Source organism: Pimephales promelas, chromosome 7, assembly GCF_988280905.1.
Source record: "Pimephales promelas chromosome 7, fPimPro1.hap1.1, whole genome shotgun sequence".
In the NCBI taxonomy this organism is placed as follows: domain Eukaryota; kingdom Metazoa; phylum Chordata; class Actinopteri; order Cypriniformes; family Leuciscidae; genus Pimephales; species Pimephales promelas.
In genome coordinates this window covers 25,038,958-25,049,868 of record NC_142775.1, presented here as the reverse complement: position 1 = coordinate 25,049,868, position 10,911 = coordinate 25,038,958, and positions in this window count along the sequence as shown.

The following is a 10,911-nucleotide window of genomic DNA, read 5'->3' as shown; positions in this document are numbered from 1 at the left end:
TTACAACTGATTTTACTTACAGTATCCTATTTGTCTGCTAAAGTAGTCAAGTCAAGTCACATTTATTTATATAGCGCTTTTCACAATACAGATTGTATCAAAGCAGCTTCACACTGATAACATGAAAGTAGCACAACATAGATCAACAACATTGCTAAACACTAAATAACCCCAACTGAGCAAGCTCAAAGCAAGCCAAAAGCAAGGCGACAGTGGCAAGGAACCAAACTCCATCAGATTGGATGGAGAAAAAACCTTGGGAGAACCCAGGCTCAGTCGGGGGCCAGTTCTCCTCTGGCTTACATTCATATTGTTTAAATATAAATATTAAATATAAATATTGTTTATGAATCAAACGGCGCCATAACATATCGCAGGCGTTGAGTCGTCTCTTCACAGGCGTTGAGTCGTCTCATCACAGGCGTTGGGGCATCCGAAATCCCCGTGAGAGGCTGGACACAAAACTGGACCTGACGAACGCCATTTTTAACAGCAGAAAGGCAGATGGGAAATAATTAGCATAGCTGATGTTCATAATGATTTCCGTTATAACTCACAAACTCTCCGTAACCTGAACTCTCCGCAACCCAACCATACGCGCCGACCCGTTTGTCTAAAAGGCTGTCGAGCCCCACTGGTGCGTTAAGCCACGAGCCAATAACTAGTAGTGCAACATAGCAGAGCTGACATGGCTGCACATTTCTGTAACCCACACGAAATTGCCAGGAAAATTGACTTTCAAATTTGTATAGGCATTATAAAGGAAGTTCTGCAAAAAACAGTGGATAGGAAAACTAATTATTTAAATTACATTATCATTTTAACTAATAATAGCAAAAATTATTATTCCAGTTAAATTAACTGAGATAATGGTGCTTTGAAAAACCCTGATGATTCATTCTCTCTCTTTAGTTATTGAAGTTTGTCCTTGTTCTCTGTGCACATGTGGTTGCTGTTGCTTTTAATCATGAGGGAACTTGTTGTCCAGATGCTGCGTGGTGCACAGTGGTGACACAGAGATGCTCACGGCACTGTTGGAACTTCTCACTTTATCCTCTCTATGGACTAAACCACTGAACTGATTTAAAAGAAAATCAGTCAAGATAAGAAAAACAGAAGAGCACAAACCTCAGAGACTGTTCAGAACCAGCATTAGCTGTTGTCCTTGGGCTTGTGGTATATAGTCAAGTATATGTTTGAGGGGAGGCCAAATATTAAGTGAGATTTCAGACCAGTTACTTTGTGAGAATGTTTTTCGGATGTGTTTGCTTCTAGTGTTAATGGCAGGGCAGTGTAGTAATTACACACTCCCCCTTTTAGGCATCATCTGAAAATATAAGGCAAATAAATAAATAAAGTGTGTTAATTCTATAATGACAGTACTTCTCGAATTTAAAACCATTAAATTAGGCAATGTGGTAATGTCTGCAGGCCTGTTTATAGGTTAAAAGCCTAGTTCATTTTGAAGTATTTTCTTTATTTTTTATGAGACTGCATTAGATGATTTTTGTAGCTCTGTATAGTAGAAAAGAAATGATGATAAACAAATTAGCCAAATGGAAAGAATTTTGCAGGAGGAAAAAAAATGTGACAAACAAAACCATTTGAAACAACACAAATGAAACATCCGGATGCAGCACCCCACTGACCTCTCTATGTGGTCCACATTATGGAGAATTAATTACTTTATATTCCACTATTTTAGGTAAACACTACTTTCACCATAGCAGACATCACAAATGCCCCTGCATTTCTATGTGGCTATGCGTAACAACAGCTAAACAAATTGATTGATTCATCTCCTAAAGGTTATTTTCCTCCATTTCCTCTTAGGCAGAACTAAATATGGTAATTAACCATAACATTAGCGCTGTCTTTCTGATGGCACGCTTTCAAATGTTACATCTCATTTTCCTGTGGATCTGAGGTATTACTGTGCTGAGCAAATGAGCAGTAATGGCACTGGAGACACTCTCATCTGCTAATGGACTATCTCATGTATCCTAATGCTGCTATTACCAGAGTGTTGTATGATGCTCATACTGTTGAATTAGTCTGATCTGTATGATGGCTTCCTTTGAAGTGTCATGATGTTCAAAGATGGTTTATTGCTAGAGGAGATCTTTACTGCTTTTGAAGTACTGACATTAGCAAGGATATCACTGAAACTTTTTCATGTGAACTTCATAAATTGAGTTAATGTTTAGTGTCTTGGCATGTTCTCCTGTTTGTAGCAATTTATAACATACTGTTTTCCACTGTCACAGATGTTTGGTGACCAACAACATCTGTACTTTACACCAGAATGAGAAAATAGCAAGAAAAAAAAAAAGAAAACAAAACCACTGAACATGCTGTGAACACACAAGAGACAGCTCAGCCTTTGTTTTACCCAAACTTCTCCCGGTGTTCCCCGTCATCAAGGCAGCAGGCAGATGTGTGCTGCAGCTGGGAGATGGTCTGGGGAGCCCCACCACGTTTAGTGTTTCCAAGGGCCAACCTTAATCACAGCTGTTTCCATCCATTCAGAGCAGAGAACACAGCAGAACTCTCACCTCACAGCGCTTAAATGGACTCAAGAGAACAACCATTAGCAGTCTGCTGCATACAAATATACACAATTAGGGCCAATTCATACAGAACACATTTTGGATATTCACTTATTTGCACTTACATGTATTCAGATAGGGTATGAAATATGCATATTTGGCATGCTGTTCGGGGAAAGGACCCTGAGCTCGGAATTTGGCCCGAACCCATGTGCTACGGCCCCAACCCTGGCTGGGACAGGAATAATCGATAGTGAGAAGTTCCCTATTGGTCAGTCACTACAACGTTGGCCATGCGCTAGAGAGGCCAATCTATTTCGAGTGAAACTAAAACAAGCCAATACACATTGGCGTGCAATCTTTTGCATAAACTGCGCAGCCTCGTTAGCTTGGGTATTGTTGGGGAAATTTTAATCTCACATGTATTACATATGATTATTGGGCCTTATGTTTCTATATTTTATATAATCTGTTCACCTGCAATCTGAATCTGCAAGCCTCTTCTGGATCTCTCCACTTTGGTGCGAGCGTGACAGTGCGGCAGCGCGAGCGGTCTTCTCTTCTCTCTTCCCTTTTTTTTTTTTTTGTTTTAAAACTGACCAAAAACAAAAAAGGCTATTTTCACTGCTGGTAAGGTGCACGGTGAGAGTGCTCAACAACCCTTTTCACGGCTGGTAAGACCAGCAAGAGAGAACAATGCACAGAGAGGTGCACATGTTTGTGTTTGCGGTGACCGTTCCCCTGCGGATGAATATAACTGGACACTGATCCAACAGATTATTTTAGATTCCAAGTAAAAATGCAATAGCAAATGCATATCATAAGCCTTACTGTTGAGTCTGGTTCATTTTAAAATAAATAAATAAAATAGAAAAACAAGATAATGGCATGACAGAGAGACATCTGGCGATTTTACCCCCTCTTAAATAACCTTTGCTTATTCACAAATTTCTCCCAGGGTGACTTGACGCCTCAGGGCAGGAAAAAAGCATTTATATTCCTTACACAAGGACAGAGCAGCTTAACGGGCTGTTGTTTTGCCCAGGAGGGTGCATATGCCAAGACAAGACACCTCGAGCCCTAACAGTATGTGTTGTTCACATATTGCTAAATTAATGGTGAAATTCGTGCACTGCATTGTACAGTCACTCTGAGTAGGGTGACCTCACAAAGCTAGACAAAGTTAATTACAGGAGCTCAGAGTTCAACCACCTCTACAATGATACAGGGGCACCTTTGAGTTTTACTGCTTTCGTTGCTTTTCTGAAGTGCTCAAGGTCAAGTAATGCTCATTAAAATCTTTTCATTAAACTTCTGGATCTGGTAAAAAATAACACAAACTCAGTTCTGTGAATTCTTTGAGAAACGCACTTTTCAACAGTTAAAAGAAAAAAAATGTATGACTACGTACGGTTTAAATTACAGGTTTTATTTGTCATTATTTATAAATTAAATTAGAAGTAAACAGCATTATGAATGCAAAGTCATTTTCATATAATATGAGTTCACACCTCTGGTGAGTATCTGCACGTTTGATGTGCCCTGGTTATTGTCCAGTCTCAGCAGTTTTAGTGATGTTATGCCAGGCTCTTTGCCCCCTTCGGTTACAAGACTCCCTTTACAGAGGATCAAACACGCTCACTCTCTACCACAGTTACCCTCAGAAATATAACGTGGTATTTAATGTCAAATCACCTTTTAATACAGAAGTTGTTTCCCCTTCTTTCTACAGCCAACACAGACAAAATTAATCGAGTGTGCATCTCTTAAGTGAACAACGTCAATCAGCTACATGTGAAACCTTCATAAAGCATGTGGGAAGTTAATTAGGTTCAATGAATCTTATACATGAACAGATGGGATCAGACTGAATACCAAAATTATCCAGTTTCTCATCTAATCCATCTTTGGATTCTGTTGACAAGATGTCCATCATATCCCACTCTGAGCTGTGGTAGGTCTAGAGCAAAGCCTGCGGTCTCTTGGTTTATTAATGAGACTCACTAAGGTGGGCTTTAGACAGGAAAAGGAACAATAGGAAAAACAGACACAGTGAAAAGGCAGAGAATAGTGTGTAGTGAGTAAACGATTATACTTAAAAAAAAGTCTGTCATCATTGAATTGTGGCCTAGACTGAAGGCAGAATTTATTTGGAACATAATACAACAATTTGGGGTTTACACACTTAATGATATCTATTTGATTCAAGTGTTTTGGTTTACACTTTAGCTGTCAATTAACCACAAACACATCTGTGACTAAGAATATCCTCTAAATTGGTGTTTGACGTCCATATTCAGAAAATGACAAATGTAATGTCACAGAATATGTTATTTTTTAATTTATTTTTATTAATAGGCTCAAGCTTAATCACTCCACACGCTGGAACGTGCTTTAAAAGTTGCTTTAAAAGTGTCTGGTAGACCTGACAGCTCTGTTGAGAAAGGTGTCTGTGACTTATTGATCCTTCTGTGGCCTCTCAAAGTCATTCAGAGTCACTCTGCTCCAGGCCTGACAAGCCAAGCAAAGGATCGTGAAATTCTCTGTTAATTGAACTCTGTGGTCGGAAACAGAAGAGTGAAAGTGTTGTGGCAAGGTGGTCAGGGCTTTTATTTAGGAGATGACACTTATGGAAGAGAAGGGCACGGTGTCCTTAAGCGATAGTTGTTGGAGCTGTTGAAGATACTGGGTAGTGAACTGTTACATTATTATGTGATACTTTAAAAACGGCAAAACCTTAAAAACTTATTGGTTTCTTGATTTCTTTCCCTTTTTGTACTCCTTTTTCCCCTCCAATGAAATCTTTTTGCCCTGAATTTGTTTGTTATGACATGTAACCTTGTATTTTATTTGGACTGAACTGCTGGTGTTGGTTAGCCTATATTCTCTAATAAATCGTAATTTTCTATGCTGTTTTTCAAACGATTGCACTTTTCATAACATTATGGCAGCATTCTTCAATATTCCAACAAGGTCACATTTTTACAAATGAGCTTATAACTAACAAGTAGTAAAAAAAACAATCAAACAAACAACAACAAAACGTCTCAGGTTGCGACTGTGGAAACGCTGTGTTGGAAATCAACACATTGGGAAACGCCTTCAGCATGACGCATCTGAAGCCTGTATGGAACTAGTCCAGCCTGTATGGAACTAGTCTTGATTGGTGTTGCATCTTGAAGTCAGCCGTGACGTCGCATGTGACGGTGAGTGGAAGCTATAAAAGGACACCGGAACAAAGCAGTGTCAGCTTCTGGTTGATCGAAGCAAGTCGTTCTCAGGAGGAACGCAGCGTTTCGTTCCCTTCTCAGGGAATGAGGGTTACAGTCGTAACCCGAGACGTTCCCTTTCGAGGGAACTCTAGCTGCGTCGGAAATCAACACACTGGGGAACGAAATGTCTACCACGCCACACTGAAAGGTATGCCCTGGTGTGAAGCAAACTGGGACACTCAAGAAGACAGAACCCGTGAACACAGTGTACTAGAGGGTAGATCTAGACTGTAGTGTTTTATAAAAGTGTGAGGGGAGGCCCATCCTGCGTCATCACAGACCTCTTGAAGGGAAACTCCTGCCAACAGGGCCTTAGAGGAAGCCACTCCTCTAGTAGAGTGCATGGGCTCTTAACGACAGGGGTGAAGGTAAATCACACACCTCATAAGGTGGAGAGATTTTATCCACTATCCATCTGCTTATAGTTTGTTTTGAAACAGGTAAACCCCTTTTGGGAGAAAGTTTTGACGTCACGGCTGACGTCAAGATGCAACACCAATCAAGATTGGACTAGTTCCATGCGTGAATGCGTTCCGCAATGTGTCGATTTCCGATGTAGCGAGAGTTCCCTCGAAAGGGAACAGTTGTGATGCTGTTGTAAACTGGAAATAATTCAAATGAATTCAATCAGCAAATAATAATATGTTATATCAGTTTAGCACAATGTTTTGTTTGCCAACAAATATTTCTGTAAAGGTTTCTTGACTTCTAAAATGTATATTAGGCATTCTTGATTTTCGTTGCCGCAGCTGGGAAATAACTAATACAAAATAACCTATACAATACTATAGTTATGTACTGTAAGTTATTTCTGCACTTTTACTATCCAGTGAATACTCGCATCTTTGAACACAGTACCAATTAAGCTAAAACTCAGCTCGTTTTCAAGGCACTTCAAAGGAAGGGCTATTTTCTCTAATGAATGAGAACAATTTTAATGGCAGTTGGTTGAGGTATTGATCAGAAACAGCGGTGATTACTGGAACGCTCTGGAACATCGGACATTATTTAATTTAATAAACCACTGATGCATTGCTCTAGTGAATAATTAATCCCCCTGCTTGGCCATGACTCACTGTGTATTCAGTCTTCTTCTGCCAAGGTGCTTCTGACTCTCTGCACAGAATCGCTTTCATTTCCATTAGTGTCCTTTGGTCAGAAGTTTGCTGTTGCTGTGGTGTTGACTGTTGTGTTGCCTGTGTAGTCAGAGACTATACTAGATTTAGTAACAATATAGAGTAGTAATCAAATGTATTAATAAGTAGGCCTATAATATATTTTGTCAAGAAGATTAATGATAATCATTCATATGTGCTGTTGTGTAGTTAAATATGATTTTAAAATTATATTTAATTACACACCAGCATTGATTTTTTTATGCCATTGGTTCATGGCCATTTCTTTTGCAAAATTAGAAAGTGCCTTATTTTTGGTTGTATGTTATATTTGAGTAAAACCTATACAGTATATGTGGTTACATAGCAACTAGGTCAATGCAAACTTATTTAAGACTATATGCAAGGAAATTACTAACATTACTGCAAATATATGCTCTAAGCAAGTGTATTTTTATGAAAACTCCTTTCAGAAAATGTGCCTTTGCATCTTAATCATTGCAAAGGGCAACAGAGTTCAGCTTGCATGAAAATAGATAATAAATGGTTTGAGTATATTTCTTCGGCCAGTAAAGAAGAGGAGTGAATCTCTAAAAAGAAATATACCAGATTTCCTTTTAGCATAATGACAGTGCAGACTGTCATCTTTCTCCTCACTTTGCATGGAAAGATAATGCTGAACCCCATGACAACAACAAATTGAACATTTACATTGGATATTAAACCTCTTTTTTTCAATCATAAAGAAGCCGTATGTAAGATTATGGCCAAAACTGGTACTGCAATCACTTTCAAATTACTGTAGAGTGGTGTATTCCCTCCCAATTCCCCCTGACTGGTTGTTGCCAGATAGGCTGCAGGATCCAACATTTTTTTTTCGGACACTTTTGTATCTGCAGCTGTGGTAATTAGAGCAGAGCTGGCAACCCAGATGCTGCAACACTACTGACTTCATGATTGGTAAAAACAGTAGGTGGAGGGTGGAGCATCAGACCAAAACACAACATGACAACATCAACATCAGTTGAGGGCTGCAACTTTACTTTTTAAATTACAATATCCTGGCTGGACTACTGTTGTAAGTGATATAAGTATTTGAAATGAACATGATTTATTAATGTCTAGTGACATCAGGGTCATTTTATGATTATTTGAAAAACATTTATTACACACAACTCCTTTAAATTTAATTCTTTAATTCTTAAATTAAAGAATTAATTCTTCAGACGTATTTCCTCAAGTTTAAGTATAATGAACCCGAACACAGAGCTATGTACAATCTACCCATTAAACCACTCTAAACTTAATCATTCTGTTCTTCTGGGATGGAAGTGTCAGATTCTTCACTTGGCTAGTAAAGACCGAAACCTGCTGACATCTGCACATTGTGCTCTAGACCGCTGAGACATTAGCCGCTGCCTCTAATATGAGAGCAGTCGGTGGATATTTAGTGTCTTTGGCAGGCACTTACATGTTTATGAGCTGTCCTGGGCTCTCAGCATTTTTTATTTTTTTGCCACCATGCAATAATGTCGCAACTTATTAATAAAGAAAGCAGTTTATTGATGCAAAGACTTTCATCAACACTTTATTTTTCAACGACCAGTTCAATTGTTTTTAGGTATGAGAAATTGCTGGTTATAAGAGATGATAACATAAATAAAAATAACATTTACCCCTTTAATTTAAAGACATAATTAAAAGAAAGTCAATATTTTGTGCTAATTTATACTATTAAATCATTATCCATATTCTAAAACTGTTTTAAAACATAATATGATTTGATCGTTTATCAAGACTTTTGGATAGTCTCAGGCATTCTCCGAACTAGTCTCTTTGTTTAAACTGCTCGTGAGTAAGACATTCAGTCGTGTATGGAAAACGCCCCCCTGTGAGGATCAGTTATGTTAATGAAGGGATGTTGTGTAAGATCAAGACAAAAGGCCACCGACAAGACGGAAATAAATCCGGCTCTGGCTGGGTATTATGACAAATCTCCTGGTGAATGGGAGCCAACTGCAATACATCAGAGAAGAAGATTAGTGGAATGTTTCAAATTGGAATTCAATTGAAGATACCAAAAAACCCAGAATCTATCTCTCTTTTTCTTTTTGCTGTCCTTGAAACAGATGAGATGCCAAACAGTTGCAATGGGACCATCAAAGAAGCACTCAGATGATATCTCATTGTCCTTGTGGGAAGGAATTTGACCATTAGTGGCCTTTCATCAACAATGAGAAATTCACATTTCACATGTGCCTTGTTTTATATTCCTGCATACAGTGCACAGTTTAGGCAGATTTGCATATGTAATATATGTAATCCTACATTCATTATTCTCAGGTTCAGCATGTAGGCAGACAGCAGCTGAGTGTCTCTGCTGCATGTAACAGCACTAAAGCAATAAAGTTGGTTCTCGTGTAATCTCGTATTTGCGACTAGTAAATTATAAGCAATCACTGCTGGCCATCTTCTGGTAATTGCCAATTGCCTTTTTAAAATGATAGCAAGGAATCCAATGGCATCTGGTCGAATGTACAATTTGCTTTGTTGGATCTACATTAAACATTTGTTCCTGTCAAGAGTCGTTGACACTATACTTCTCGTTCTACTGCCATTTATTTATACACGTGTGAATGAGGACGGGAAGATGTGAATTTCGCACTGTTCCAAAGTTCAAGTTTGGTAAACTCTGCCATGTGAATTTGTGTCATATAAAGATGTGTCATCAATACATCAGATCAGAATGAGTGGCCTATATATATATATATATATATATATATATATATATATATATATACATATACAGGCAGCTGATTCACCAATGTTCCACAACAGTTTTCAGCATCCCTCCGCCACTCTGAGTTCGGGGCAAATTATATTTGTAAGTGTGAACACATGAAACTGTTTTTTCTTCCACTGGGGAGGAAGATTTGAGTTCTGAAAGTTACAGCATGTTTTCATAATACACTGAACTCTTTTATCTTAATAGATCAAGGTAGATTTGATTCCTTATGATATGAGCCCTTTAGGAAACAAAATCCACAGTGTCATATTCACTGCTCTTGTCATATAGCATGATAGGTCATATTAGAGCTTTATTGACCATCTGGCAGTACCGGCCTCAGATGTCACAGACTGTGTTTGCGTTTGACTGACAGCTCCTCTGTTGTGGTGCTTGTGTGACAGCGATCTGTCCTAACACTCATCTGTGATCTGAGAATTTAAAAAGATCATGAACCCTCAAACTACTCCCTGAGACAAATGATAAACTGATTGCTTTACGTAACAGTACTGCAATTCAGAAATTGGTCATCTGTCATTTTGATTTAAACAAAAAATGATTTTGAGATTTTGAGATTCTGTGCTGCACATAATTATTATAATGTAAATATTGTTTGGATTAGGTATGTTGGTGGAGTTAGGTGGACATATTGTCTTTAGGGACATTCCCATATCAAGTGTATTTCATTATGCTGGAGTTCACTAGATCTTGCATTGACAAATCAAACATGCAAAGTAAGCTTCTGTGTTTTCATTGATGAAATGTAAATATTGAATATTAAATATTTCCCTTTATAGATTAATACTTAAGTGAAAGTTAAAGCCATGTTTAGGTGGTGTGGTTTCATTCAGTGAAGGTGGTGATATTCTACAAAACTATAAGGGGCAGTACGGAAAAAGTACAAGATCAACCTGTAAGTTGCAGTAGTTTGCAAAAGAGGCTCAAGTTTACATTTTAGCATCAATATGTTTCCTTTAATATATTATATCGTATGAATAAATGAAACATAAAATGCTATTAAATTGCCTTAATTTTTACTTTGAATAAGAGACGTAGAAGAATCTGGACGATTCATTTGTATATAAAATGTAGTGGACAGATACATGATTATATACATTTTCTTTCTATACAAGAAAAACATAGTAGACATGGTGTATTTAGATTTGATTTATTAAAATTGTTCAAATTAA